Source organism: Chaetura pelagica, unplaced genomic scaffold (genome assembly GCF_000747805.2).
Source record: "Chaetura pelagica isolate M959 unplaced genomic scaffold, ChaPel_1.0 scaffold15, whole genome shotgun sequence".
NCBI lineage: Eukaryota > Metazoa > Chordata > Aves > Apodiformes > Apodidae > Chaetura > Chaetura pelagica.
Window position 1 is genome coordinate 2485247 of NW_009953507.1, and position 26867 is coordinate 2512113.

Sequence of the window (26867 nt, forward strand, 5' to 3'; positions counted from 1 at the left end):
CCTTATGAGGAAAGGGTGAAAGAGCTAGGACTCTTAAGCCTGGAGAGAAGACTGAGAGGAGACCTTATCAATGCTGGTAAGTATATACAGGGTGGGTGTAAGGAGGATGGAGCCAGAATCTTTTCCGTAGTTGCCTGTGACAGGATGAGGGACAATGGGCACAAGCTGGAGCATAGGAAGTTTCATTTAAATATGAAAAAAAATGTCTTTACTATGAGAGTTAGAAAACACAGGAACAGGCTGCCAGGGAGTTTGTGGTGTCCTTTTCTCTGGAAATATTAAAAACCCACCTGGATGCAGTCCTGAGTAATGTTTTCCACGTGATCCTGCTTTAGCAGGGGAGTTGGACTAGGTGATCTCTAGAGGCCCCTTCCAACTCTGACAGTTCTGTGATTCTGTAATGCATTTGCATTTGCAAAACAAACAAACAAATAACCCCCCAAAGCAATAAACATTTATGGTGGGACACTAGCCTCTTCCCAGGCTTATAACAATGACACAAACCTTTCAGTTATTCTCTTCTTTGCAAGAAAGGGGTTTGTATCTGTGCATGAAGAACAACAGACTCTTGCTGAAGAGCAATCAAATTACACATGCTCTGTAAGAAAAGAAAATTCAGTGAAATGTTTCTGAAATTACCTACCACATCATGTTCAATTGCAGGAGAGTCAGACTGTGTCTCAGAAGGTATTTCACTCACAGTTCTTACAGTGATACCGACATTCAATATCAGTACTAACTTCTTACACTAGTTTAGTGTAGAAAACCCTTCTGTTGCCAGCCCTTAGTCACTTCATTACAAGTTATGTCACTTTCAGAGAATTCAGTTTTCCTAATGGTTATGCACAAGGCCTTGCAACAACACAGTAATAGTAAGTGCTTGCAGACAGGCAAATAAACACAGTGAATTTTCTGAAAGCATGAAATTTTCAAGAAAGATAATCTCTATCTTATTTATTATTTTAATTCAAATTTCTAAACCAAACAAAAAAAGAATAATTTTGAAAATCCTGTAACTGGCATATTAAAACCTTTGAAATGTCAGACCCTAATTTTTATTCTTTTGATAAATTACATATATGCCAGATAGAGTTGATTATAAATTACTTTTTTCCTCATAAACAACATGCTCACAAAAAACTACTGCACCTTTAACATGAACTATAATCACATGAAAGAAATCATCGTATTGCCAGATTGAATATTCTTCTACATCAGTCTATGCAGTAATTGTTCTCTCTACTGCTAAATAACTGGGAAGGTAATTTCGTCCTCATCTTATAGCTATATAACTATACCAAAAATAGTGACAGCTTTTATCAGCACTTCAATTTTGAATCTTCCGATCATTAGCCACTGTAATAAAGGTTTTCACTTTAAAGAATGCATGTACCATAATAACCTGAGTTTTCTTTTCTTAGGGATTTCTATTGTGGGATTTTTCCTATCCTGATAATGCATTTTTTAATTTCCTCTGAAAAATAATGGTCTTGAAACACAATTGACTCCAATAGTTTTGCTGTCATAGAATCAAAACATTCTGAATGTACAAAAAATAAACAAAAATTTAATTTCAGAACTCATTTAGAAAGAAAAAAACAAACCTAAACAAACAAACAAACCCCAAATATTTTTTCCTAGAATGATGAAACAGGATGTTTCAATACTAAAATATTTCATAATTTTTGCTGATTTCCTTTTAGCATGTGTATTATCTCCTAGCAGAAGACATTTTATGCTTCCAAGACAATTTAATAAAAGGTTCTACCTAGACTTACTAAAGAAAACAAATAAAATAAATCCTGGGAATTCTGCAGTCTAAGCAGGATGAAAAAAATTGTTTGGATAGGGGTACCCTTGATGAAAACAAAACAAAACAAACAAACAAAAAATTACTTCTGCAGTATATAGCTAGATGTGTCAGAAGCTATTGTCACACTACACATCCTGGTAAAAAGACCCTCTTCAGCTTTCCTGTAGGGCGCCTTCAGGTGCTGGAAGTCTGCTGTAAGGTCTCCTGAGAGCCTTCTTTTCTCCAGGCTGAACAACCCCAACTGTCTCAGCCTGTCTTTACAACACAGGTACTCCAGCCCTCAAACTGTCATCGTGGCCCTCCTCTGGACTCATTCCAAGTGCTCTATGTCCTTCCTGTGTTGAGGGCTCCAGAACTGGACACAGTACTCCAGGTGGTTTCTCTCAAGTGCAGAGCAGAAGGGCAGAATCACCTCCCTTGACCTACTGACCACATTTCTTTTTGGTGCAGCCCAGGATTATTTGTGTTATAATGTTTGGAGAGATGAAGGAAATATTTTTCCCTCCTCAACAGCAGAAGCAACTGAAGACTTGATTTGGTGTATTTTACTGGCTGCTGCACCTAAAGTGTTCATATAGAGAAAGTTACAGTGTCATGTTCTTCAAAGTTGCAGAGCTTGCATCCACAATATTGTGATTTTGCCTAGAGATGACAGAAAGAAGAAAGCAGGAAATGAAAATGTTATCAAATCTGTGAAGCATATAAACACATGAACACCATCTATTTATAAGTTTCATGTAAACTATCTATGCATATAAAGGTATTTTTCACTATATGTTCTAGGTTTTGTTTGACCTTTATTCTACCTCCAGTCCTCCTGTTCTGGATAATCATTTCTACATCAGACACAGGTCATGAGCGATGGCTTTTAGGAGCAATGGACCTAATGAAAAAACATTTTCTTGTTAAAAATGGAATATAGGGTTAATGGGAACTGCAGTCTCACACTGTTATAAGAAGAAACCTCTGTATTTGCTACCTGATTTTTCCTAGATCAGAGTTTGCTAAACTAATATGGATTGACACGGTCAAATGGTTTACTGTCTTGTAGCCAGTAAAAAAAAAAAAAGTATTTGATATTAGAACTCTTTTTTTCTACAAGGAATGAGGCATTAAAGATAAATAATATGAGTAGAATGGAAGGACATAGATGCGAGAGGTGATGAAAGAGAAAACAGAATACAGAGTTTAATTTAACCTCTTTGTCATCATAAAATGAGTTACTTAGGTTAGACTACACATCCTGATATCCCCCAATGACAGCATCATAAAGTGACAAAAGTATGTTTTGTTCAATAAAGAGTAAGGTGCATTTGATCTCTTTGTTAAGAAATGTAGCTGGCATATAACAGCAGGAGAGAGTTTCAGTGAGTTAAGAGAAAAAGGACAAATATATGCCTTTGTTTTTAATTTTTTTATTTAATTTGTAAAATCAGAGTAAAACCATTTGTGGATCAGCAGGACATTTTCAAAGCTCTGTCTGTTGAAAAAATGCAATCAATATCCATTATACCTGGAATACATGACAGGTAATTTAGTAACAGCTTACAAAGTCTGAATTTCACTCTCTAAGATATGCAATGTTTTACCATATTCAGAGAATTCACAAATTTCAGGTCATGAAATAAATTATGTTGGTGTCGTCCAAGTAGAAGCTATGACTTTTTGCAGATTTGGCAGTAGATAAGTTAAATTAGTTATATCAATTTCTCAGAATAAATTTATACCAGATCCAAGACTTTTATAAAGAAAAATCAGTTTCTATATTTTGCTCTTACCTTGCCTTTCATGAAGAAAATTATTATTTTACCCTAGTCAATTAGTCATTCTGTGAGTAATACATGCAAAGGGGACCCAGAGAGGACCAAGATAATTGATCTATCATATTTTATTTTTTTTTCTTTCTTTCTTTTTTTAAAATTAAAATACATTTCAAAAATCTGCTCATGGTATGTATGTACTCATTCTCTACTTCAAAACTAAAGGTTTCTGTGATAGTCAAAAAAGTGAAAAATGGCCAGCAGAGACCTCAGAAGTATCAATTTTCTTGAATTGGTCATGGGACGTGGATTAATTTTCCATTCCATAGAGGTAATCTCTCCTGATTAAACTAACCAAAATAAAGTTCACCTTGAAAAATATATTGAAAGCTATGAGAGATTATTTTCTACTGAGTTTTTTCATAAATACTAAAAAAAAAAAAAAAAAAAAAAAGGAAAAAATAAAGGAAAAAAAAAGACATGACAATTGCACAAAACTCCCCCTGAAATCTTAACAAAGGACAAAACAAAGAAACCAATAAATTATATTATTGCAGTTACAGTTATTGCAAAACTTAATAGTTAGAAGACATAAACACATACAACCAGACCTCACAATCAGGTTTCTTTTATTTTAGCATTAACGTTGCTATCTCTGAGTTCCATAATATCATTTAATTTTTATGTACAAAATTTTCTGAAGGGCATAAATGCATTTCAGCTCTACTGAGTGGTTATTAAATTTTAAACTGTGTATTAAACTCAATAAAGAGCAAAATACTAATATGCTCTATATGGGCTTCCATAGTTATTTTTCAATATTTTTTGATAGTTAAGAAACATTCATTGAAATAAGTAGAGAGAATCTTAGTCCACTCTTTACCTTAGAAAAATGAATGTTTGTCAAATAGACTTGAATTGATAACGATATGATAGTTCATGCCTGAGAAGCCTCACAATTACCAGTATGAAGAACTGGATACTGTCTCATTGGCATATTCATGTGGAGAGTGTATTGCATTTACACTTTGTATGACCTTGAAAGCAGTTCCCCAGACCAAAATCAGAAACATATTTTTAAAAAAATACTGCTGCTACTGCCATACATATAGACTAAAAAAAATATTAAAACATAGAAAATCAACATAATAATAGTAAATGAAAATTTTATTCTCAGTTTTTTCCCCAGTGTTTTAGGACAAAAAAAAGCCTCGTAATAATGACCTATAATTTAAAGTGCAAATTTTGTAAGACATTTCAGAAAGAGAATTTGTCATTACTAATTCCTTATACAGTACACCAGAATTTGAATGGCTCATGCTTTTTAAAAGGGCATTTAAATATTCATTAAGATTCCAGTTTCCTTGATTCTGTGATCCTAGCTTGCAAAAATCCTAGCTTTAATTCACAAGCTATGGTTGCACGTTACATGTTTTCAGTAGCTTTGACGTCTTTGTTGCACTATATATTTCTGAATTTAGCAGAATATATATTTTATTATTATTTCATCACATGAGCCAGCAGTGTACCCAGGTCTCAAGAAGGCAAATAACATCCTGGCCTACAGCAGAAATAGTGTGGCCAGCAGGAGTAAGAAAGTGATTGTGGCCATGTACTCAGCACTGGTGAGGCTGCACCTTGAGTGCTCTGTTCAGTTTTGGACCACTCACTACAAAACCGACACGGAGGTGCTGGAGCATGTCCAGAGAAGGGCAACAAATCTGGTGAAAGGTCTAGAGCACAAGTCATACAAGGAGTGGCTGAGGAAACTGGAGATGTTTAGTTCTAACAAGAGGAGGCTGAAGGGAGATCTCAATGCTCTCTACAACTACCTAAAAGGAGGTTGTAGGGAGGTAGGTGTTGGTCTCTTCTCCCAAGTGCATAACAATAGGACCAGAGGAAATGGCCTTAAGTTGCTGCAGGGGAGGTTTAGACTGGATGTTAGGAAGAATTTCTTTACTGAAAGATCGGTCCACTGGAACAGGCTACTCAGAGAGGCAGTTGAGTCACCATCCTGGGAGGTATTCAAGGAATGTGTAGATATGGCATTTCAAGGCATGCTTTAGTAAGCAAGGCTGTGGGGTTTTTTTTTGTGGGTGTTTTTTGGTCGACTGTGTGTGGTTGTTTGTGTTTGGGGGATTTTTGTGTTGATGGTTGGACTTGATGATCTCTGAGGTCCTTACTACCATGATGATTCATGTTTCTGTGATACAGCTAGGAGAATGTTATGTACTCAATGCATAAACATAGTCTTTCTTCCTGATAGAGTGAACACAGAAAACTACCAAACACTGGAAGAAATATATGTATTCTCTGAACATGTATACACACAGAGAGAGACATGTATGCATGTTCTGGAGCAGTGCTAAAAATTTTATCTTCTTAAGATAATCTGGATAATATATCAGCTCCTGAATATGTCATATCTGCAAAAATATGGGAATTTTGGGAGGAAATATTATGTGAGTTTTTAAAATTCTAAACATATAATTACATAATTCTTCTGGATATTATTCACTTAAAAAAACATAATTTTTTATTACTAAGTTAAACCTAATTACTGTAGAAATGCACGTTGGACAGTACATAGCAATCATTAATTTTAACTTACAGTACCATAGTTAGTTCCATAGTACCATAGTACCGTTCATTTGCAGAAAACTCTAGATGCATACCTTTAATTTATCTTGCATCAAGTATCTACACTGAATTCAAGATGCATTTTTACTTTGATAGTGATATTAGAGATTGATGCTTGTCCTATATCCTGGAGCCAACCCATGATATCTCTTGCTGTTCCTCTTGAACAACAAACTATTTAGGCCACTCCAGACATTTAATTTTATGTGGCAGTTTTTTTACTCTGTGAAACTGATATATGTTAATGGGAAGATAATGTGTTCTGTACTCAAGACATGAGTTATCACCTAGGAAATGCATTTGCCTGATTCTATTTGAAGCCATCTTCCTCCTTCTGAATTGCAGTGGAACAATCAAAGAGAACACTGTGCTGAGCAAAAATGTGAACAATAACCAAGATAGCTCCAAGTTGCTTTGTCACCATAGTAACTATGTTTTGGGTCTACCCTATAAACTTTTTCTGACAACAACATTGTCAACTATAGACATGGAAGTTTTTAATGATATGGCTAGGTAACCAAAAGTCCTAATATAGACACAGCAATTCTGAACAACAACAAAACAGAACAAAAACCAACAACAACAAAAACAAAACAAAATGAAACAAAAACCACCACCAAAAACACACACAAAAAAGTGCTTTTCTCATATAACTTATTTTGTGTGGGAAGCTGGTATATACACTACATGCAAGGAAACTTATTTTTATCAGTAAAAGCTGCTTTTATATTTAGAACTTTTAGTGAGATAGATGTGTTAGCAATCCCTCTCTAGTTGAGACTAGCCCTTAGCAGTATAAAGAAATTAAAGATAATCCTGAGCATGCCTTGAAAGGATAATGTTTTCGGCAACCCTTTTGTTCATGATTTTCAGGTGTGTGCTTTTCTCTACCACCCCTGCAGATCATGCAATATAGATTGCATACTGATAATACAGGCTTTTACCTGTAGGTGTTCCTAAATAATTAATCATCCACTCTAACAGCTTTCCTTACAAATAACTAGCAACAGCCAGCTTCAGTATGTTTTTTTTTAATTAAATAACTTACAACATTTCTAAAATAAAAGCATATCTCAAGGCTTCTAAATCTATTCTTGGGCTCCTAAGGGTGCCTTTCCAGTGGCATTCTTTTCAGCTTCTAAATTATACTTAGTCCAAAAATGGCTATCTTTCTTTAGGCTAGACTCTGCCTGGACAAGCACAAACACTTGTCCTGAAGCTACAAGGACCTTTACCCTTTCACTCCCTATGGAATCAAATCTAGGCACAAATGTTAATATCTTATGTGTCTATATGTGACAGGCAGCAAAAACTAGACTACAACACATAACGTAGCATGTTTTATCCTTTTCATAGAATCTTCACAGAATCACAGAATGTTAGGGGTTGGAAGGGACCTCAAAAGATCATCTAGTCCAACACCTTGCCAGAGCAGGATCAGCTAGAGCACATCACACAGGAACACGTCCAGGCAGGTTTTGAACATCTCCAGCCAAGGAGACTCCACAACCTCTCAGGCAGCCTGTTCCAGTGCTCTTCACAGTGCCTCCATCACATTGTAGTAATATTATGTCTGATCACATCTCCCCCTGGGAATTAAAGTGATAAACGTTTACACTGTTCTGGGTTGGTGGGGGTTCTAGGTTTCTTCTCGTCTTTAGTTTGTGTTAGCTCCTTTTTTCAGCAGAAGCTCCCTTTCCATTATAGGCAGCACCATGTGCACAGGGAGAGAAAATTCCAAACACGAGGGAACACATGGTATTTAATAATGCAGTTTCCCCTAACTGCAGTCCACTGCCCTTTTCTTTGTTCCTTCAGTGTGTCTCATGGGGTTTGTCTCTACAAAGACTAATTGCTGGAAAAATTGTACTCATTGTTCTACTATTTCCCTCATTTTAAACTGGATTGTAACTTTCTGTAGTCCTTGGTATTTAATTGATCGACATCTAATAGAAGATGTTCCTTTTGGAAGTCATGCTTGCATTGACTCAGATACTGTGAAGAATTCTGGAATACTGAGAGGAGTGGATTCCAAATAATAGTTTGCACAACTGGCAATTGAAATTCAGAACTACTGCAAGCTCTAATTTACCATCAGAGAAAGAGGCAATAAGTACACCAATGATCATGGCATCCCCGTGTTAACTTACTTATCCTTCTACGAGTGATTCTGGGAAGAAATCCATAGGAATGTAAAGGACATAATGTCCTTTTTTTTGTTGTTGTTTGTTTTTGTCGCAGTCTTGCCGCATATATTTCAATATATCACTAGTCATTTTTAAATTAATTTAAAAGTTCTTTCTGGGTGGTCTTCAGGGATTTCAGCATGCTTAATTTATTGGTCTTTTATTCGGCTATTCTCAGCTCACTCATTCAAAAACACAAGTCATATGAACAGCCTTCCCACCATCCTTTAAAAGAAAATGTTGCAAATCCTATTCTTTGTTTTTGTTTGCTTTTTTTTTTCTTTTTTTTCCCCCCCACAACAACAGCTTTAACAAAAGCACAGTTGGCTTGGTTATATATATATTAAGAGGAAAGGAAATGGAAGCATAAAAAGTCAAATAAATTACAAACCACAAGCACATAACAACAAAAATAAATACCAGAAAAAGAAATAAAAATATCGGCATTGTCATTATGTATCCTTAGTTTTAGAGGCTTTGTTCAATGTTAAAAACTCTGCAGAAACTCTAACCTGTCATATGAAGTATAACATTTCAGTCTATAAACTGATTTTATCTCACCTATATATTAGGAGAAGTTAGTTTGTGGCATTTTGTTGATATTATGTTGTTGAATGAAAGGCAGTGTGACAAATTAGAATAATTTCATCCTATCATTTCAAGAAGTTTGATAAATACTAGCATTAAAAATGTCTGTAAGAAAAAAACCATATATTTAAGATTCAGGCTTTCTTACTGAGTTTTGGTTTATAAATGTTAGGAACTCTGGTATCACCTTTTGAACTCGATATTATTGTTATTGTATATTAGCTTTAGACTACTTCTACTGTGCTTTACAATCAAGGTTGTCCTCCCAGGTCTATTGTGTGTGTGTATGTGCATATGTGCAAGCATCTGCCCATGTGTGTATGTAGATGTATACTATATATGTATAATTTTTATATTATACTTAACACTATAGTGTTACTTTAATTATTTTTTCTTTGCCAGTAGTCTTGTTTTTACTGCTTTGTGCTTGTAGAGAGCACAGGATGTTAGAAAATGTTCTGATATATTAAGAATAGAGCCATCTCACACAATAAGTGTGAGACAGACACAGGCCATTTGGTTTGCACTTTCTCACAGCAACACTTCTGTACTGCATGTTTTTACAGTGTAAAACCAGATTGTTTGTCATACTTTCTGACCTCACATGTCAGTCACAACTGCATGCCTTAGCTGTGATCTGTCAAAGAGTTATGCCTGTCACAAGGGGGTCAGAAAGAGAAATAACTTGCTGTTATGCTTCAGCTAGAAGAAAGAGACAGGGAGGTTATCGTAGCAGCCTCAAAGTGACTCCACCTCAGGTAACATTATCCATCTGCAAGCTAATGTTATTACACTGGCTGACCGCTTGAAATGTTGCAGACAAACACATTTTGGTGACCACTGAAGCAGATTGTATTTCCATAAAATGACACCATTTCCTTTATGACGAATGGTGGACCTGGCAGGGCAGTGTTAACATTTGGACTTGATGATCCTGAAGGTTTTTTTCTAAACAAAATGAATCTGTGATTCTATGATTCTCTGATGAGCCTTCCATGGTTCCAAAGTTTTCATTTGAAAGATCTGAAATACTGTCTTGGTGATCAAAATAATCTACAGTTTGCCTTATGTGGAACTATCAACAACTTCACATTTATCCTTCTGTTCCTTAATGTATACATATAGGAAAGAAAATGAGAATGTAGACATAGCTTTAAAAACCATGTCTTTAGAAGGACAACTGTAACACATTTCTCAGTGAATGGCAAACTGCTGCCATGCATACCTCTACATAAGACAGTACAGTGAGTCTCAAATTCTTTGCTGAATGATTAGTGCTGTGCTCCTGATCATTCAAAAGGGTTCTAAAGAATTCAAAATCTATTAATTTGAGGATTTAAATTGCAAGCTTGGTGACTCAGTAGTGAATTATTCAGAGAAACTTAAGTGATTAAAAAGAAGAAATTATATTGAAAATTCAAATAATCCAAGCAATACGGTCACAATAATGTAGAGATGTTTCCCAGTAGGCAGACATTTTAAAGAATGTGAACTGGAATGCAAAGTGAAACTCACAGCTCTTGACAGTTCCAATGTCACTGCATTGTTATGAAATATAAATGATCTTTTAGATGAAAATGTAAAACTTCTTGAAAATCATCAGAATGCCTAAGAAAAATGTGTAAGTTTTGTGGTTTGCTTGTCTGCACTTACAAACTTTTTAAAAAATTGTTTCGCTTTTGTGTGTCATGCTCATAAAACTTCTGGTAATTCTACTTTCATGTAATTGTTGACCTGTCCCTTAAGTGTTGATATTTTCTGAACCATAACCACCACATTAATCCTGTAAATAAATACATAGTTAGTTTATAAATTCTCTATTGCCACATAAAGTATTTTTTGTACAGTGACTATCATCATGGACCTTTATTGGGTGCTGTTATACAAGTGTGACATATTTCACAACGTAAGTAAAGAGACGTGAAATTTTCTATTCTTTACTACCACATGATGGCCATGTACCTCAAGTGAGAGACACCAGATCTTCACAAAGAACACTCTTCTGTCACCCTAAGCTAGGGAAAATCACACCAGAAATTAATCTCCTTCATAGCATCACTCAAAGGTAATTATAACTTCAGCATTATCAACAAATTTGAGACTGAAATATCTACATGCATTCAGTTTGTGATGTATAAGCCATTTAAGAGGCAAGTATGATACAGTTCACAATTGAAGTTTTGACTACTTTGTTTCTTCTAACCTGTTTCTTCTTTGATTTTAGGATGCAAATTTATGGCTCACTATAAAAAAAATATGTACTAATTTATTTTGAATAAGCATTACGTACTACCTAAGAGTAATTTTGAGAATTTGAAGGGCCCACAGTCAAACCTTGGTGTCATAATGCAGGGAGTTTTCTAAACAGAGAAGGAAATAGCTAATTTATGTGTTCTTTCACCAAGATTCATTTACCTAGATATTAAGCACAAAACTTTAAAATTTCCAATTAATTTCCACTATACAAGTACTTATCCCATTAACAATGTATATAGCTGGTGTCACGTGTTTAATAATAGACTTAATTTTAAAGTATAAGTACAAATAATATTTCTGGAGGACTTGAAGGAAACAATTGCTCATCTAATTTAATCTCTTAAGAGTCTCTCTTATGCAATCAATTCCCACCTCATATTCAGTACAATAGACACTAAAACTGTACATATAAAGAACCATGTCTTTCATCGACAAACCTGCAACAGCCTCATCTTTCTTTTCTTATGTTATTTCTTTCCCATTCTCACATCTTATCTCAGCTTTCCCTGCATTTTCCTATTTGTCACACATAGTCCTAACCTATACTTACCCTGTATTTTTCAGAATTTCTTTTTCCTAACTTGTTCCCAGATGTACCTTCATATGTCCTCACCATTGCATAGTCACATTCTCATAACTTGCCTCAACTTAAATTCCCAGTATCTCTTTTGACATTTACCAGCATGAAGCCTCATTGTTTCACTGCTTACATTGCACCCTAATGTTTTCAGCCCTGTAGTTTTATCTCCTCACATTCCTTAACTCCATAGTTCTTTGCATGATTTTCATTTGTTACTTAGCCTTTGGTTTAACTACTTGCTGTGTTCTGTTCAGAAGATGAACACTGTATAATTATATGTGTTGACAGGTCACTGGCAGTCCTACCAAGACAGATAGGGAATACAGACTATTTACTTTAACTTTCTTATCTGTGTTCATGAATGTAGTGAAATAATCAGAGTATCATATAAAGTGTGTTGGGAATATATCAAAGAATGATAGATAGAGGCTTTCTCCTTGATGGCATTTTTGTTTGAGACTTAGTGATAGAGAGCTTTCTGAGAAATATGTTCTACTGCTTAACACTAATTTTTCTTTAAGATAACTGGAGTTCTAGCATTATTAGTTTCAAAAAGAATAGGATCAAATTAAGATAATTCCAAGACTGTTTTTTTACTGTACTGCAGAAAAACAGGGAAGATTCTTAAACAGAAAAAATATTACTCATATTTTTATATTGATGTTTTACTGGAAACAATCGAAGTGAATTGAATAAAAGAGGGAGTCAGATTAAACAGATTTTAAAAATATTGCCTGTTTAAAATTCTTTGATAACTTTTTAATAATACAAGTGTTGTTCTTAATGAAAACATAGGATTTATAGCTCCATTTTACATTTGTTTAGAAATTAAGAATTTTTTTAATCAATGCTTTACATTTTTTTTACTAAGTAAATTTGTCAGGTTTTAGTGTTGTGGGATTTTTTTGCAATTTATCCTTCTGTAAGTCTTCTTGAATTTTATAAACACTTCCTACTTCAAGACAGTAGGGAAAACTTGGGCTTTTCAGTTAACTGAGAGCAATTCAGACTGGAAATTTCCAGAATGATATGATTTCCCTTTGGAGGAGTTTAAAATTAATCTCTTTCAAGCTGTGGCAGTGGATTTTAATTAACCTAGCATTAGTACTTGTGTCAAGAGGAAAAAAACATTGTAAAGCTCTCTCTTTTGACCTTTGAAATAATAGTTAACCTGAGCATAAGCAGGCACTTTACACAAGACTGGAATTAAGGGATACCAATTGTGCAAAAAACAACGAGGAGATTTTTATCTGACTTAATCTTATTTGCCGTAAAATTCACTTTGTTGCTTGTCAATCCATCTAAAAGAAGCTGTGACTAAGCTGAGTCTTTTTTAGGCTGTTTCTGTTTCTCAGATTCCAAACAATCGAGTTTGTCAGCTAGTGATTTTCAGTAGGACTGGAAATAGCCATGGGGCTATAGTGTCAGTCTCCTTTATTCTCTTAAATGTGTAACAAGAAGGTTTGAAAATAGTTGAAAAATACTTGGCTTTACCTATTAGCTTTCATTTTCACAGGTAGAATTTTCTTGACTGTTTCTATCTTCTCATGCCTTTCAGTCACCAGTAAAAACAGGTAAGTTAAATCCTGGGACTAAACAGCCCAGCCACTTTCACTGAAGTTAAAGGCTTGACTCAAATTGTTAACATTTTCTAAAAAGGAAGGATTATTGTGTAATTCACTATATTTTTCCCATTCTTATTACTTCTGTTTATAAATAATTACTGTAGTCACTTAATATCAGTTTGATTTTATTACAAGCTCATATTATGGTTTGGAATATTTTTTTTCAGATGTGTTTTCCTCCTCATAAGATATACAATGATTGACAGAGACAGTAATTTCAATTCTTTATCTGAAATCTCCAAAATATTTTCACAAATACATTAAGGTTAGCAGATGCATCTTTGGATGCATAGGTGCCTCCTTATGTTTTCTGAAAGATAATTTACATGTTATATTTGCCATTGCTTTATCATGCTGATGGCAACCACAGTTGAGGGACAAGAGTGAAAGGCACAGATCTACGTTTAATTTCCACTACGTCATTCACTTTGCATCTTTTATAATTTCTCCTTCTTGTACCATGTAGTATTTTAAAATGGCATCTGTTTGCTATCATATGTTATTAAAAATCAGGGCCAAGTGATCTGTGATCTTATTTCAGATTCCATTATATGTAGGTAATACCTAGTAGTATAACAAACATATAATAGGTGTGATTATTTGATACGTTAAATGGAAGGATAAAAAATAAAATAATTAAGAATAAAAGATTGTTTTAAATGTAAAAAAACCCCTGAAGAAAACAGTATGCAAAAGCAAATAATGTTCAAATATTTTTAAACTTTCATGCTATACATGTAAGAGAAAACAAAGATTTTTTTTTTCCTATTGTTTTCCATGATCTGAAGCACATGGTACTACCCTTTGAACTCGTGGCTGGTCTTATCAATTACCCTGGAACTGGAAAATTTGGATATATCACTTGACAGAAAACATTCAATTCAAGAAGCCTGATGAGGATGGGACTTTACAGTGGCATATGCACTCAAAGGCAAGTTCTGGGCTAAAAACGTGAAAGCGTATTATATCTAAAAAGAAGAAGAAGAAAAAAACAACAATCAAAAAACCAGAAACAAAACCAAACAAAACACAAAACCAAGCTCAAAACCCAGAATATATATATGTGGGTTTTTTTGAAAAAGCTCTTCCCATTACTCCTGTGCATTTTTAAAACCTTATAGCAGTTTGAAAAATGGACTGACTAATAGAAAAAAAATCAAAGATAGAATCTCATGGGTTCCAAAGACTTTCTGTACTAGAACACAGAAAGATAATAAGTTTGAGAAGCATTTATAACTTCTGTAACATATCTAGGTATGCATGAATTGAAGAAACAACTGAAAGCATTCTCTGAGGAAATAAGTCAACAGAGAAGTGATAAGCAATAACAGCTGGATTCAATCACCCCTGAAAGGACACATTCCCCATATTCAAAAGAATTAGGAAAAAGAGATTTCACTCCCTGAAAATTATATGTAATTCAGGACTGCCAAAAGGGTCATCCAAAAAAAACCCCAAAACTCCAAATATTAATCACTGTACAATGAACACAGAAACTTAGAAAAAAGAAAAGAAAGTTCCTATCAAGGAAGGAGTATTATCACAGGATTACAGCAGTCTGAACACATAAAAATCACTATCATTTTGCAAGAAGTTCCTACCACAACTCCTAGGGTTTCAGTGTGTTGCATAAAATCTTTAATAAGCAACAATCAAGGCTTATGAGTCTATCGAAAATTATTTTTAATGAGTCTTGAAAAGTTAGATTAGGTCAGTTGCTCATGTTATTCGCTAACTGCAGTAAAGTAGACTGAAATTTAATTTGAATGCAGCTTTCATTAATATTTTCTGTTGATATAATTCCTGTAACAAATCTGATTCTACTGATGATAGAAATTTAAGAGTGATTTAAAAATAATTAAGAATATTAAAGGAAATACAGTCAATTTTAATGATCCAATAGCTATAGGAGAAAAAAAAGTCAGAAATCAGAAGCTTTTTTCTTCATTCTTTCCCCGGCTCAGTACATCAGATGCTAAAATCTGCAAAAAAGATCAAAGTACTGATGGATTCAAAGGCATTAGAAGATCAGTTAAGCCATTAATGGAGCTAAACTCATTGCTATGAACCTAATGGATTATTGTTTTGCTGTGGGATGTTTTTTGTTTTGTGTTTTTGTGGGGTTTTTTTGTTAGTTAATCTTACAGCTGGTAATATGGAAAAACACAAGAAGTAAGAAGCAGGACTGCAGAGGAGTACACTCTTCCACAGAGGTAGCTGGAAGCCAGGGCAGATGGACCCAGGTGTGGGGATGGCACAGAAATTTCCATTCAGGCAACTGCCACCACATTCCTGTTCCTCTGTGGTGATAAAGTTACTGTGACATGTTCTAGTTAAATACTTCAGGTTGTCCTATGGTTTATTGATCATCTGTCATGAATCTTAACTTTATTTTGCTATGATTTTACTCTGAGACTTCAACAGGAAGACAATTTTAGGAAATCTTGTTTTGGACACAATTAGATCAATAATTTATAATCAATTTTGGAATATTTTTACATTGTTCCAAAAGAACAGGTGAACCAAATAGTCTGAAACACAGTAACTCAGAAATGAGGAATTAGTTATAGATCATCTTGGACAAAGTTGAACATATTTTCTTTTTTCCTTTCTGTCAAACAACACAAAATGTGATTAAAAACAAGAACAAAGAGAAAGGATTTCGATGTTGAAGACTATTTTGACTAAAACATATTTTCTATTTTGCATATTTCAGACTAAAATTAGATTTATTCAAACTCATTTGACCTTTTGTTCAAATGGACCCCAGCATTAAGTAGAAAAGTGTTTCCTTCATCCTTACTCATCTTTGCTCACTCATTTCTTGCAATTCTTTCTGAATAGCAAATATATAAATGAACTGTGTAGGTATAAATTTATTTAAACTAAGAGACCTAAAGCCAGTTATATTGAGCAAAAACTAGTACATGTACTAAAATATATTTTTTAATATTAGGCATGTCTGATACATTTTGTTTCAAAGCTCCTAAAATACAAGAGCTAATGGATAAAAAGGTAGACAAGCCTGACAATGAAACAAAAATAAATTCTGAAAAGTCCTAGTCCCTTTCATATTATACCTATTACTACAAATTCTTAGGTTAGTGACCACTTAAAAATAACATAATGTGTTTGCTATTAAAACATAATTCAGCTTTCAATAGGCCACTTGCATCTGACAACTAATTTTTTTGTTGCTCTTTTTGGCAGTTGCTAGAAACAGTCCCCAATGTAGATCCATCCTCTGACTGAAGCACAAAAAGGAAAAGCTGAAAAATCAGCAACGGGAACAGCTTGCTGATGAAGTTGAATGAAGAGCTAGTAATGATATTGATGACATTACTAATTACTTAGCAGGCAGAATTCAAAATGAGTATTCATTTGTCATCATGATATCATCAATCAGCCTTGGGTAATAGGTTTGTGCTTACTTGGTGCAGTATAAACTTTGGTATATAAATCATTTGGTTTTGTACCTCTGTACTTTTTGATTTATACTTTTAAAGATTTACTCTTCTATGTATTCAGTTGTGGTTTTGAGAGTGTCCTATTTCAAAGGTTTGGTATTTTTTTCTCAAATCAAGAGTTTAAAGACCATATAATCTCTGCCCCTCAAAACAAGCAAATGTCCAACATAGTATTTTAAAAGAAGCATAGCCAAATCACACCCATACCTGATGCTAAAGAATTATATTCACACTTGACAATGAAAAAGATTCAGACAGATTTCTAGACAAATTTTAATTGAAAAATGCAGTAAAGATATGCAAGTTCTTCTAATTTGGAGATACAGGATCAGAAGTTATAGTTTCTGGAGTAGAAACAATCTCTTTGGCACTGATTTAAGAAAATCAGTCTCTTAGAACAATTTGAGGACCAGTATGACAGTCCCAAGAGCCTGCAGGCTCTATTATCTTTTTTAAACAGCTGAGGTTCCTGGCTGAGTTATCCCATTGGAGAAGGAGTTGGCTAGACTACACCAGGTGTGCATCCCAAAATTTTCCTCTGTCCTGTCCAACTTGGCACCTTTTTTCATCTCCTTTCTGGATTCTTAAATTCCTGCCTCAGCTTTCACAGGGCCACTTTCCCTTTTTGTGGTCATATGATCATTAAAGTTTTGCTCTCACCTACGTAAAGGTACCTGCTGAGTCATGAGGGAACTGCTAATTGTCCCCTTGGAAGTCCCCAGAGCTGCCAATGATACACCCTTCGTGGCAGTGGGGATTAACCTGAGTGTCACCCAGAGTCCTGAACAAAAATGCTGTAACTGCAGGGGTCTGCTAAGAAACTGCAGTCAACTAAGGAATTACTGATCTGAATTAGCAAGGACATTGCCTTTTAATATGCTTATAGTACTATAGTCCAGTAATATATGCAGCTTGGAGGTACCCTAGAACTCATTAAACACCTAATAGATCATCTGACAGTTGGAAAGGTTTCCTCTGTGAGTGAATGTTAAATAAAATGTGTTAATTTGAGGCTATATTATTATGCCATCTCATTTTCCCTGTTTTCTATCATTTTGATTAATGCTAAGATCGTGACTAACACATGGATGGAATGAGGCATAATATGCAGAAAAATACAGTCTGTGAATGTTCTTACTCTCCTAGCTTGTTCACCTACAGAAAGAAAGCACATAGAAATAGGGGAAAAGTATTAGTTTTGGTTTTCCATCTTTTAAAATGTATAAGATTATAAATTTATTTATTTTCTCTATAAATGTAATTTATTCTACAATATGGGAACATAGTAAGTTTTATTTAGTGAAATACCAGAAACAAGGAAAAACTATTTATATACCTTTTAGACAAAAGCAGATGAAAACTTTACAAATTATTAAGATATCTAGAAGTATTCCATTATTAAGCAGATTCAGGATAATTCAGGTGTTCCACTTCAGTGGGTTTATAATTGTGTCTTATATTACATGAAGGACATTAATTTCTCCAGTACACTTTAAGGAGTCAACAGAAAAATCTCCACAGAACTGACATTCATTTCCTTTATCTACATAGTTTTGCTCTGTGACATTTCACAGAAGTGAAAGCTTTCTTATATTTCTTCTGTTTAGAAATACTGTATAGAGAGGGGGAAAAAAAAAAAAAAAAAAAAAAAAAGAAGTAAATATTACAATTATTAAATGTGTTTTTTTTTAAATTAATAGTCAGTAAGGAGGTAATACCCAGGATAGTTTTGCAAGTGTCAGATTGTATTACAGAGAGAATTCCTAAAGCATGCCACACTTGCATAATCTCCAACTCTTGTGAAAATGGAAAAGCCTTAAGTGGATTTTCTCTTTCTTCAGCAGCTTGAGTCCTTACAATGATTGCCCTGAGTTCAGAGTTTAGAATTCTCCTCTCTCCTCTCTTGCCTCCTTTCCTTTCCTTTACTCTCCCCTCCCCTCAATCAACCTATGTATTCTATTTCCTCCTATTGTTCTAACATTACACCTAAACACATGAGCTTTTGTACCTGTTTCAATGGTGTTCCTTGAAACAAAAACAAAATAAAACAAAACAAAACCCAGACAAACCAAAAAAAACCCAAAACTAACAAAACCAAAATCCAAACCAAAACCAACCAACAACCAACAACACCATGAATAAAACCACAACAAACCCCCCAAAAACAAACAAAACTCCCTTAGTTACTCTGCTAAATATCACAGAATGTTCTTTTAATTTCCTCACTGTCCCACTGAGTATGGGACTTCAAGAACTCTTTCCAATGATAGAACAAGGCATAATGATTTCAAGCCAGAGATTTAGGTTGAGCATTAGGAAAAAGCTCTTTGATATGAGGGTGGTGGGTCACTGGAACAAGTTGTTTAGAGTGGTGGGGAGGACGCTATACCTGGAGATACTCAAAGTCAGGCTTGATGGTGCCCTGAGCAATCTGTTCTAGTGTGAGATGTCCCTGCTTATTGTAGGGGGGTTGGACTAGATGACCTCTAGAGGTCCCTTCCAACCCCAGACATTCTATGATTCTATCATTCTTATTTCATATAGTTAAATCTGTAAATAAGCAGCTATACAAACTCAACAGATAATACTGGCTGGGCTAATGCTGAGAATATCACCCAATCTTTGGAGTGAAATACCCAGAAATTTAATTCTCTAGCTGTTCTGTTTATTCACTGTGTACTATATGTAATGCTCCTTTAAAAAGCACAAAGTTGTGCAGCAGGATAAAAAATCCTGCCTGTTTGTCTTGTCCTGACAGGGAGCCTCTGGAGGCAGGGGCAGGTTGCTCCTCCATTGGAAGTGACAAAGCCCTTTTAAGTAGAAGATGCAGGAAGCTCTAACTCGAAGATCTAGCCAACATTTCTCTGTTACCTTTAAGGCCGCTCCTAAGAGGTAGAGGGACGTTGGATACCCTTTGAAACCAACCTGCGTCAGAAGAGTTCCTTTGCAACAGCCTCTGTTTGCCAATTGCTGACACTCACAGTCACTCACTAGTGCCATTTTTAATATTGTTTCAAAAGGCTGAAGAAGAAATCCTTTATCTCTAGACTTCATTCTAAGTATCAACTTCCTTAATGTTGGCAACATGGTATTTATGGAATACTGAGAGACCTAAATGAGTACTGGGATATTTTAATGTAGAGTTGAGGATGTTGCTGTATGATTCATATCAGCTCTAGGGGGAAATATCTCATTATTAAATGCACTGCTTTACTTTGAAAAAGCTCAGCAAGCATGTTTTAAAACCTGCCTTCTAATATTCCATACTCATTTTGGTGGAACAGGATATGCCCAAAAGTGACTTTTCTAGTTGCTCTCAGAGCTCCAGGGTGAGAGCAATCTACTTCCCCTTAGTCCTAATGGTGTGTGTCTGTGCCACAGTTGGTTTCATTTCTTCATGCCTCTCTGTAGGCACTGAAGTCATTTCAGCTTTTTTTACATAGACCATATGACTTGTTACCAGTCTCACCTGTGATAAGTATGTGAACTGGTGAAATATCTTCTTTGATATGTGAGATAGGGCAAAGAGGGCAATGAAGAGTGCAAAGCAACAGCTTTTCTTGGCCTGCTTTTACTTCAAAAGCAACATAAACCGCTCACTCACACAGATGTCACAAGAAACATTGATTATTTCAGTAGCTCAGCCTGTCCTCAAGACAGAGCTACATTAACATGGATCCCTGAGTATCATAAGAGTTATGTCCATTCTTAAGTTCTAAATTATGCCACACCATATAGAACGTTCTTCTAACAGCTTGTTTCTGGAAATCATTGTGCTTCATTATTAAAAAGGTGCTTAATGTCACGGTTTATTTAAACTCAGAATGTTAATTAAAATATAATTTTGTTTATTTAGCCAAATATGCACTTCTAACAAAATAGCAAATGTTTTCAGCCTATGAGGAAGTTACAAACAACTTGTGAACAGCTCACAGACATTCCCCAAAGCATGCCCATTTCAGCACAGGCTGAGTGCAGCGCTGCCCTTGCTCCACACATTCAGAAGAACCTGTTCCATCCTTGTAATTTTCAACTCTATTCAGTTAATGGACCTAAAAATATTTCCAATTTAGGTTAATCCCCTTAATTAGCAAGTGTAAGCCTGATGACAAGCTTGTTCACCATTTTTATCTTCCAACAGTTCTCAACAGTGGTCTGCTACTATGCTACCAGGAAAAGAACCAGGCTAGTTAATGATCATTGGTATTGGACCTCAGTCATCAATAATAAATATTTCCTATTCATGCCACTTAACATTTTTCCAAACAATCCCTGGGCAGAGTTTAGGATCCAGAATGTCCCAGGAACTATTCTTATCAAGCAGTTTGCATGTCATCTCCTTGTTCTGGTGATTAAGAGAGTTCATTAACATAGAGAATTGTCATTCTGTGGCAGTTGACATCAGTGTTCAGAAGTGCTCCCAGACATATTTAATCTATTTTCATATGTTGAAAAATCTGAGCGCCTTATATTAAAATAAATTATTGTAGTATAGCTTACTTGTTGGTTTATTTTTCTGTTCTTCCTTTTTTCTTCTTTTTATTACATGAGAAAAAAAGTTTTAGTTTTTTAACTCCTTGATCTTCTGCTGTGGTTATCTTGATTCCTTATATCATCTCAGTTCTTTTACAGTGTATTAAAATTCTGGAAATATCGATCTATTCAGAACCATACCTAATTAGTGACTATTACAGCCTAATATGAGGAAATACTAGGACCCTCAAGGCAGAAAATATGTAATTTTATCTTAAATATTTGAATTGATGCCTTAAAATATTTATGAGGTACCCAGCTTAAGAAACAGTGCACATATTTTTTTCTTTCAAAAAACAGGAGGCCTTTAGAGAGAGTTGCATTCATATTCCTTGGGCTACATTAAGAGACTTTTCCTTTGTTTAACAGCAGCAACTATGAGGAATGCTCTAAATTCTGTTGGTTTGATTAAAACAGTCATTTCTGAACCTTTCTGCAGCACCAATCACATTCGTGACAGGAGCAGAACTAATGCCCAAATTCAAATGCAGTAAATCTATTCCAATTATTTTTTGAATAGTAAAAGGTAGAAAATATATTTCTACTTAATACCTGCTAACTTAAATGTTCCCTGCATGTGAAACATAACTCACTTCACCCATAAACAAAATGAGCAGAATTCCATATCTGATACAAGAATAATTAAGGCTTCATGGCTCTCTTGGAATTTTTATATTTTTTAATCTATTCTTTTTTACTGTGTATGGAGCAAACTTATAATGCATTAATAGTCAAGGTATCTTGTAAAAGTTCAGAATTCTAATTTAAGTATCTGTTAATATAAGCAATATGTTTATTTTGTTTTTTTCACTAAGAGAACACCACCTAGATTCTCCTGAATTACTTGAGGGATTACTTGTACCTTTTTCAAACATATTTCTGAATTTGTTAGGTGTCTGATTAAATCTGGAGTAAGTAAAAAGAAATCTTAACTTGTAAAGCTTGCATATAGATGGGAGAAAGAGAGACGTAGGGCCAGAACAATTTTACGTGTAAGTTAGATACATTGCATTTATCTGATGGATATTTACTTCATTATATTAAATTAAATTCCTAACACACACTTAATGCTAGGAGAGCTTTCTTTTTCTATGGAATTACTGTTGACTTACAGTACCCACGAAAAAGAAAAGGTTTGTTCTACTGAGAACTGGTAGTTCATACAATTGAGAAATAATAATATCTTATGACTCTATCATCCATGATAGAAAGTATTTTTACAAGTAAAGACTCTTCATAATTACTGTCACATTTCTGGAGATAAAAATAGATGAACCAAGAGTTTTGCAACATAATGGAATGTCTTCCCTTTAAAAAAATAAAATTTTGTAACGTTGCAGGATGAAGGAATAGTTTTGTCCCCTAAACTAAAGATTACTGAAATGGAATTTCTGGTAAAGAAGGTTAGATTTTTCCACTTCAAATGGCCAAATGTGTAAATAGATTTTTATTTATATGGCAACTATCTACGTGTCAACATCCAATTTCCTGTTCTCTGGCAAGATGATCATAACTTTGAGGACTGGATTGTGCCAAGGCAGGGCTCTCTCAGTCTGTCATGTGGCTCCATTTCACTTCAGTATCTCTTAGCAGGGACTCCAAATTCCAAACTTTGTTGTACATACCTTCTACACCATGGACTACAAATTTACACAGAATAATAACATTTTAACATAATTTACGGATTATTCCACTCCTAAAATACTCAATTGTTTCTAAGTCAAATTGTTAATTTAGAATAAAAGAAAACCAGAAATACAAGAATGATGTTTTCGTCTTGTTCCCTCACGTTGAGAGTCATTGCATTGCTTACCTAGCTGTTGATATTTTACATATATTTAATTTCTGGGTTTATTTTTATTTTAAAGACATTTTCATTTAAAATAGTTTTATGAACCTCACCTAGAAGTTATGGTGCAATTCTTAAAGAAAGAAGGAGAAGAAAAAGACAAGGCAAACAGATGAACAATGTTGTTTCACTCTGAAAAGCACTATGAAATATTAGGGTCTTTAATTTCTTGCATAGGAATTTTTGTCATCAAAACATGACTTGTTATCATGTTGACATAAAATATTGGGGGTTTTAATTACAGCTCAAAGAAAACATTTCACAACAGCTCCTCTGTTGGGAGAAAATAAAAACAACCAAAGAAAAAAACCCAGACAAATTATAATGAACATAATAAAAAGAAAAGGAAGAAAAAGAAAACAAAAAAAGGAAAAGGAGGAAAAGGAAGAGAAGACAAAGAGGAAAAAAAATAAAAAGAGGAAAAATATAAAAAGAAGAAAAGGAAGAAAAGAAAGAGGAAAGAAAATGATTTTGTTTATTTAAACACTTCCTTTGAGCTAACCATAGGTTCTGGCAGAGTAGGATATTTTCTGATTGATGATATCTGTAAAATAGCTGTTTGAACCACTCTCCTTACATTTATGTCCCATTATCTATAAGGTATTTCTGGTCTATTCAGCAATTCTATTTTGAAAGCATCCTGTAAAAAATAATTAAAGTACCCTATCTCCTCTTGGCCTAGCTCTGGCATTTCTATTAAATGGGAAAATAAAACATCAAATATATCTCCACAACCATCACAAAGTGATTGCTGTGGTCTGCATTCCACCTAGCAGCTGAAAGGAGAGGTAAGAGAGGAAACTTGCCTCATGCCTTCAACCAGTCTAGAAAATAAAATAAAAAAGAATCAAAGCGAAAACAAAACAAAATATGACTTATTAGTTTATTGGATTCCTACTTCTCTGAATTTTTCAGCATGAGGAACTTTCCATAACTTCTTTCAGGGACGTGATGAGAGAAAATCTCACTGCATCCCTTTTTTCATTCCTACACTGACCAGGGCAAGTCAGCCATGAAATAGGCAGCAAGTTACAATGTTCCTAGAGGGACTGAACTGTACGGTCTTCCTCAAGACTCCAAAAGGAACTTTTGCAGGACAGCCACTTGGCTTCACATGCAAATTCCTCTCTACACTTGACAACAAAGAAGCTATACTCCTACCTTTACTAAAAGTATATATTTTTATCGCTTTTTCTGCTTCCAAATACTTAAAGAGACTATATATTGATCCTATCTATTTATGGCTTTATCTAGAATATTAATATAAAGAAGAATATTAATATGCAGGAAATAGTAATGAATATTTGGGCAAAAGCCAACTAGAAGCTTGTGGGTAGAGACAAAGACTAGGAGGGTTCTCTCACCAATTATGTTAATGGGCAAAACAGACTCAACTTGGGGAAAAAATATCAATTTATCACTAAACAAATGCAAACAAGACACAGAAAAAACAAAGAGCAGTGCTTAAATACATTACTCTACCCCTCCCTTTTTCCCAGGCCCAAATTACTTTATTCCTGATTTCTCTACCTCCTTTCCCGCAGCAGCACAGGGGGACAGGGAAAGGAGTTAGTGTGTCATGTGTTGTTTTCTTCTGTTCCTTTCCCCTCAGAGAGAAGGATTCCTCACAGTCTTCCTCTGTTTGCCCATGAGGGACCTTTTCAAGTTCTTACAGGAATCACCTCTGGGGCCCCTCCCCCACTCCCAAAACCCATGCCAAGCCAAACCAGCACACTAATAGAAGCTTTTCTTGTGGCCGTTGATGTCCTTGGACAGGTTTAATTCTACCAGGGCTTTAGTTTTCCTAAGATAATCCTTGACTGCTCAGACAATGTCTCTATATTCCTCCTTGGCTACCTGTCCTTGCTTCCACCTTTTGTAGGCTTCTTTTCTGTGTTTGAGTTTGTCCGGGAACTCCTTATTCATCCATACATGCCTCCTGGCATTTTTGCCTGACTTCCTGTTTGCTGGGATGCAGTGCTCCTGAGCTTGGAGGAAGTGAATATTAAGCATCTTCCTTGGCATCCTTTTCCCTCCAGGGATTTATCCTATAGTACTCTACCAATCAGGTCACTGAAGAAGTTAATCTCCTGTCCTGAAGTCTGGGGTAGAGAGCTTGCTGTGCACCCTCCTCACTGCACTAAGGATCTTGAAATCCACCATGTTATGGTCACAGCAACCAAGGCTGCCCTTGAGCTTCACATCCCTCACCAGCCCCTATTTGTTGGTTAGAACAAGGTTCATAGGAACCTTGTTGGCTCCTTTGTCACTTGGAGGAAAAATTTATAATCAGTGCATTCCAGGAACCTCCTGGATCGCTTACGTGTTGTTGGGTCGTACTCCCAACAGATACCAGGGTAGTTGAAGTCCACCATGAGGACCATGGCTTGTGAATGTGAGGCTACTCCCATCTGTCTAAAAGGGCCTCATCCACTAGATTCTCCTGGCTGGGTGACCTGTAGCAGTCACCCACTGTAATGTCCTTTGTCCTCCCTTTGACCCATAAGCTCTTGGTCAGCTCCTCGTCCATTACCAGGTGGATCTCTGTGCACTCCAGCTGGTCATTGGTGTAGAGGATGACACTCCCTCTTCCTCTACCCTGCCTGTCCTTCCTAAGGTGCCTGTTTCCTTACACCCAACACTCCAGTCATAGGAGCCATCCTGCCATGTACCCACAGTGGCAATAAGATCATAGTCCTGCAGGCACGCAACATCTCTAACTCTTCTATTTTATTCCCCATGACACTGACTTACTGGCTGGAATGGCTGGAATTCACTTGAGGTATTTCTCTGGTTCTTCTCTGTTGGCTCTTATTATTTCAGTAGCCCCTTTCTCATCTCCCTAAGAATTCAGCTGTGCTGCAGTATATCCAATGTATCTCAAATTGACAGGTCGAGGGCCCTTGTTATCAGTCCATCCCTCTAACCTTGGCTCGTCATCCCACAGCTTGTCACAGGAAAGCTTGGTATTACTCTCCCCCCTTCAAATCTGGTTTAAAGTTGTTCCTTTTGAGTTCTGCAAACTACTGAGCAAAGACCCTCTTTCCCCTATGAGAAAGATGAATCCCAGCTGATGCCAGCAAGCCTGGTGCTGCGTGGGACATCTTATTATCTACCAAACCCCTTCCAGTCATAGGATTCATCCCACCAATTTTCTGTAAATGTCACTGTGAAGGACCAGGTATTTCCTTACACGAACATGAAATGTCCTTTGAGTCAGCAGATAAAACTGACTTAAAATGGCGTCTCCACGTGGCGCTGAACCCTCTGTGTGGGGGAGCAGCTGCTACGGGGGAGGAGCCGTGGCCAGAAGCAGGGGCCGGACTAGGTCCCGTCTGATTGGCTGAAAAGCCCGGAAATACAAAACCGGCCAATCGGGAGCGCAGAAAATCCCATAAAAGAGGCAGCGCGGCACCCCCCTCTCTCTCGTTCTCTCCTTGTGTTCGGGGCGGTCCTCTCCACACACTGCCTGCCGCCGCCATTTTCCTGCCGCGTGCTGCCACCCACCGCCGCCGCTGGGAGCCACTCTGCCGGGTGCTGCCGCTCCCCGCCGCCCACCACAATGAGTTT